Genomic DNA, 6,000 nt, shown 5'->3' with positions numbered 1-6,000 from the left:
TCTTTTAATCCCCTTTCTCCCCCCTCATGATTTGGGATCTCTTCTGATTTGGTAAAAGCATATATTCCTGGGGTTGTGGCCTCCCTTTTAGTATTTTACTTGCTCCTTCATATACTCTTATCTGGACAAAATGACAAGGCAGAAAAATTCACCACAAAACAAAAGAACAAGAGGCAGTACCAAAGGCTAGGGACCTAATCAATACAGACATTGGTAATATGTCAGATCTAGAGTTCAGGATGATGATTCTCAAGGTTCTAGCCGGGCTTGAAAAAGGCATGGAAGATATTAGAGAAACCCTCTCGGGAGATATAAAAACCCTTTCTGGAGAAATAAAAGAACTAAAATCTAACCAAGTTTAAATCAAATAAGCTATTAATGAGGTGTAATAAAAAAATGGAGGCTCTCACTGCTAGGATAAATGAGGCAGAAGATAGAATTAGCAATATAGAAGACCAAATGACAGAGAATAAAGAAGCTGAGCAAAAGAGGGACAAACAGCTACTGGACCATGAGGGGAGAATTCGAGAGATAAGTGACACCATAAGACGAAACAACATTAGAATAATTGGGATTCCAGAAGAAGAAGAAAGAGAGAGGGGAGCAGAAGGTATATTGGAGAGAATTATTGGAGAGAATTTCCCCAATATGGCAAAGGGAACAAGCATCAAAATCCAGGAGGTGCAGAGAACCCCCCTCAAAATCAATAAGAATAGGTCCACACCCCGTCACCTAATAGTCAAATTTACAAGTCTTAGTGACAAAGAGAAAATCCTGAAAGCAGCCCGGGAGAAGAAGTCTGTAACATACAATGGTAAAAATATTAGATTGGCAGCAGACTTATCCACAGAGACCTGGCAGGCCAGAAAGAGCTGGCATGATATATTCAGAGCACTCAACGAGAAAAACATGCAGCCGAGAATACTATATCCAGCTAGGCTATCATTGAAAATAGAAGGAGAGATTAAAAGCTTCCAGGACAAACAAAAGCTGAAAGAATTTGCAAACACCAAACCAGCTCTACAGGGAATTTTGAAAGGGGTCCTCTAAGCAAAGAGGGACCCTAAAAGTAGTAGATCAGAAAGGAACAGAGACAATATACAATAACAGTCACTAGCAATACAATGGCACTAAATTCATATCTCTCAATAGTTACCCTGAATGTTAATGGGCTAAATGCCCCAATCAAAAGACACAGAGTATCAGAATGGATAAAAAAACAAAACCTATCTATATGTTGCCTACAAGAAACTCATTTTAAACCCGAAGACACCTCCAGATTTAAGGTGAGGGGGTGGAAAAGAATTTACCATGCTAATGGACATCAGAAGAAAGCAGGAGTGGCAATCCTTCTATCAGATCAATTAGATTTTAAGCCAAAGACTATAATAAGAGATGAGGAAGGACACTATATCATACTCAAAGGATCTGTCCAACAAAAAGATCTAACAATTTTAAATATCTATGCCCCTAACATGGGAGCAGCCAACTATATAAACCAATTAATAACAAAATCAAAGAAACACATCGACAATAATACAATAATAGTAAGGGGACTTTAACACTCCCCTCACTGAAATGGACACATCATCCAAGCAAAAGATCAACAAGGAAATAAAGGCCTTAAATGACACACTGGACCAGATGGACATCACAGATATATTCAGAATATTTCACCCTAAAGCAACAGAATACACATTCCTCTCTAGTGCACATGGAACATTCTCCAGAATAGATCACATCCTGGGTCCTAAATCAGGTCTCTACTGGTATCAAAAGATTGGGATCATTCCCTGCATATTTTCAGACCACAATGCTCGGAAGCTAGAACTCAATCACAAGAGGACATTTGGAAAGAACCCAAATACATGGAGACTAAACAGCATCCTTCTAAATAATGAATGGGTCAACCAGGAAATTAAAGAAGAATTGAAAAAATTCATGGAAACAAATGATAATGAAAACACAACGGTTCAAAATCTGTGGGACACAACAAAGGCAGTCCTGAGAGGAAAATATATAGTGGTACAAGCCTTTCTCAAGAAGCAAGAAAGGTCTCAGGTACAAAACCTAACCCTACACCTAAAGGAGCTGGAGAAAGAACAAGAAAGAAACCCTAAACCCAGCAGAAGAGAAATCATAAAGATCAGAGCAGAAATCAATGAAATAGAAACCAAAAAAGCAATAGAACAAATCAACGAAACTAGGAGCTGGTTCTTTGAAAGAGTTAATAAGATTGATAAACCCTTGGCCAGACTTATCAAAAAGAAAAGAGAAAGGACCCAAATAAAATCATGAATGAAAGAGGAGAGATCACAACTAACACCAAAGAAATACAGACAATTATAAGAACATACTATGAGCTACTCTATGCCAACAAATTTGACAATCTGGAAGAAACGGATGCATTCCTAGAGACACATAAACTACCACAACTGAACCAGGAAGAAATAGAAAGCCTGAACAGACCCATAACCAGTAAGGAAATTGAAACAGTCATCAAAAATCTCCAAACAAACAAAAGCCCAGGGCCAGACGGCTTCCTGGGGGAATTCTACCAACAATTTAAAGAAGAACTAATTCCTATTCTCCTGAAACTGTTCCAAAAAATAGAAATGGAAGGAAAACTTCCAAACTCATTTTATGAGGCCAGCATCACCTTGATCCCAAAACCAGACAAGGATCCCATCAAAAAAGAGAACTACAGACCAATATCCTTGATGAACACAGATGCGAAAATTCTCACCAAAATACTAGCCAATAGGATTCAACAGTACATTAAAAGGATTATTCACCACGACCAAGTGGGATTTATTCCAGGTCTGCAAGCTTGGTTCAACATCCGCAAATCAATCAATGTGATACAACACATTAATAAAAGAAAGAACAAGAACCATATGTTACTCTCCATAGATGCTGAAAAAGCATTTGACAAAGTACAGCATCCCTTCCTGATCAAAACTCTTCAAAGTGTAGGGATAGAGGGCACATACCTCAATACTATCAAAGCCATCTATGAAAAACCCATCGCAAATATCATTCTCAATGGAGAAAAACTGAAAGCTTTTCCTCTAAGGTCAGGAACATGGCAGGGATGTCCGTTATCACCACTGCTATTCAACATGGTATTAGAAGTCCTAGCCTCAGGACTCAGACAACAAAAAGAAATTAAAGGCTTCCAAATCGGCAAAGAAGAAGTCAAACTATCACTCTTCGCAGATGATATGATACTATATGTGGAAAACCCAAAAGACTCCACTCCAAAACTGCTAGAACTTGTACAGGAATTCAGTAAAGTGTCAGGATATAAAATCAATGCACAGAAATCAGTCGCATTTCTCTACACCAACAACAAGACAGAAGAAAGAGAAATTAAGGAATCAATCCCATTTACAATTGCTCCCAAAACTATAAGATACCTAGGAATAAACCTAACCAAAGAGGCTAAGAATCTATACACAGAAAACTATAAAGTACTCATGAAAGAAATTGAGGAAGACACAAAGAAATGGAAAAATGTTCCATGCTCCTGGATTGGAAGAATAAATATTGTGAAAATGTCTATGCTACCTAAAGCAATCTACACTTTTAATGCAATTCCTATCAAAGTACCATCCATTTTTTTCAAAGAAATGGAACAAATAATCCTAAAATTTATATGGAACCAGAAAAGACCGCGAATAGCCAAAGGAATATTGAAAAAGAAAGCCAAAGTTGGTGGCGTCACAATTCCGGACTTCAAGCTCTATTACAAAGCTGTCATCATCAAGACAGGATGGTACTGGCACAAAAACAGACACATAGATCAATGGAACAGAATAGAGAGCCCAGAAATAGACCCTCAACTCTATGGTCAACTAATCTTCGACAAAGCAGGAAAGAATGTCCAATGGAAAAAAGACAGCCTCTTCAATAAATGGTGTTGGGAAAATTGGACAGCCACATGCAGAAAAATGAAATTGGATCATTTCCTTACACCACACATGAAAATAGACTCAAAATGGATGAAGGACCTCAATGTGAGAAAGGAATCCATCAAAATCCTTGAGGAGAACACAGGCAGCAACCTCTTCGACCTCAGCCGCAGCAACATCTTCCTAGAAACATCGCCAAAGGCAAGGGAAGCAAGGGCAAAAATGAACTATTGGGATTTTATCCAGATCAAAAGCTTTTGCACAGCAAAGGAAACAGTTCACAAAACCAAAAGACAACTGACAGAATGGGAGAAGATATTTGCAAACGACATATCAGATAAAGGGCTAGTGTCCAGAATCTATAAAGAACTTCACAAACTCAACACCCAAAGAACAAATAATCCAATCAAGAAATGGGCAGAAGACATGAACAGACATTTCTGCAAAGAAGACATCCAGATGGCCAACAGACACATGAAAAAGTGCTCCATATCACTCGGCATCAGGGAAATACAAATCAAAACCACAATGAGATACCACCTCACACCAGTCAGAATGGCTAAAATGAACAAGTCAGGAAATGACAGATGCTGGCGAGGATGCGGAGAAAGGGGAACCCTCCTACACTGTTGGTGGGAATGCAAGCTGGTGCAACCACTCTGGAAAACAGCATGGAGGAGGTTCCTCAAAATGTTGAAAATAGAACTACCCTATGACCCAGCAATTGCACTACTGGGTATTTACCCTAAAGATACAAACGTAGTGATCCGAAGGGGCACGTGCACCCGAATGTTTATAGCAGCATTGTCTACAATAGCCAAACTATGGAAAGAACCCAGATGTCCATCAACAGACGAATGGATAAAGAAGATGTGGTATATATACACAATGGAATACTATGCAGCCATCAAAAGAAATGAAATCTTTCCATTTGCGACGACATGGATGGAACTAGAGAGTATCATGCTTAGCGAAATGAGTCAATCGGAGAAAGAGAACTATCATATGATCTCCCTGATATGAGGGAGAGGAAATGCAACATGGGGGGTTAAGGGGGTAGGAGAAGAGTAAATGAAGCAAGATGGGATTGGGAGGGAGATAAACCATAAGTGACTCTTAATCTCACAAAACAAACTGAGGGTTGCTGGGGGGAGGGGGCTTGGGAGGGGGGGTAGGGTTATGGACATTGGGTAGGGTATGTGCTATGGTGAGTGCTGTGAAGTGTGTAAACCTGGCGATTCACAGACCTGTACCCCTGGGGATAAAAATATATGTTTATAAAAAATAAAAAATAAATAAAAAATAAAAAGATCGGTGGTTGCCAAGAGTTCAGGGAAGGGAGAGATGAACAGGCTGAGAACAGAAGATTTTAGTGTAATGAAATTATTCTATATGATGTTATAATAGTGGGTACATGATATTATACATTTGACAAAACCCTGTCCACTGAAAGTGAACCCTAATGTAAAACTATGGACCTTGGTTGGTAACGATGTATCAATATAATTTTATCAGTTGTAACAAATGTACCACTTTGATGTGGAATGTTAAGAGTGGGTAGATAAGATATGTGGAAGCATGCGTTTTTGGGAACTCTCTACTTTATATCTAATTTTGCTGTGAACCTAAACCTCTTCTAAAGAAACAAATCTATTTAGGAGTACCTGGATGGTTCAGTCAGTTAAGCTTCCCAGAGTTCAAACCTTACATTTGAATTAATTAAATAAAGAAAGAAAGAACAATGTTTATTTAAATGTCCTATAATAAATATGACAATCACTATTTTAACTAAGTAATCAAAAAAGAAAATCAACATTATGTACCAAACAATAAACTGCAAGAGAAAACTATGTGGTTTTTTTGTTGTTGTTGTTGTTTTGTTTTTGTTTTTATGATACTCTAGTTCTAGTTTGTAGAGATAATGACCATTTGGTTGAGTTCACTGCTTTGCTGCTGAGTTCCCCTGTAGTGGCCCATGTGGACCAAATTTCACTACATAATAGATCTTGTTGAATTTTGATAAGAAATATCTTTGTTTCTCCAGTATTTGACTCTTGCAGGTAAACGTGAGTGTGAGTTAAAGATG

This window comes from Lontra canadensis, unplaced genomic scaffold (genome assembly GCF_010015895.1).
Source record: "Lontra canadensis isolate GAN:19392208 unplaced genomic scaffold, GSC_riverotter_1.0 scaffold22, whole genome shotgun sequence".
NCBI lineage: Eukaryota > Metazoa > Chordata > Mammalia > Carnivora > Mustelidae > Lontra > Lontra canadensis.
This window is presented reverse-complemented; position numbering follows the sequence as displayed.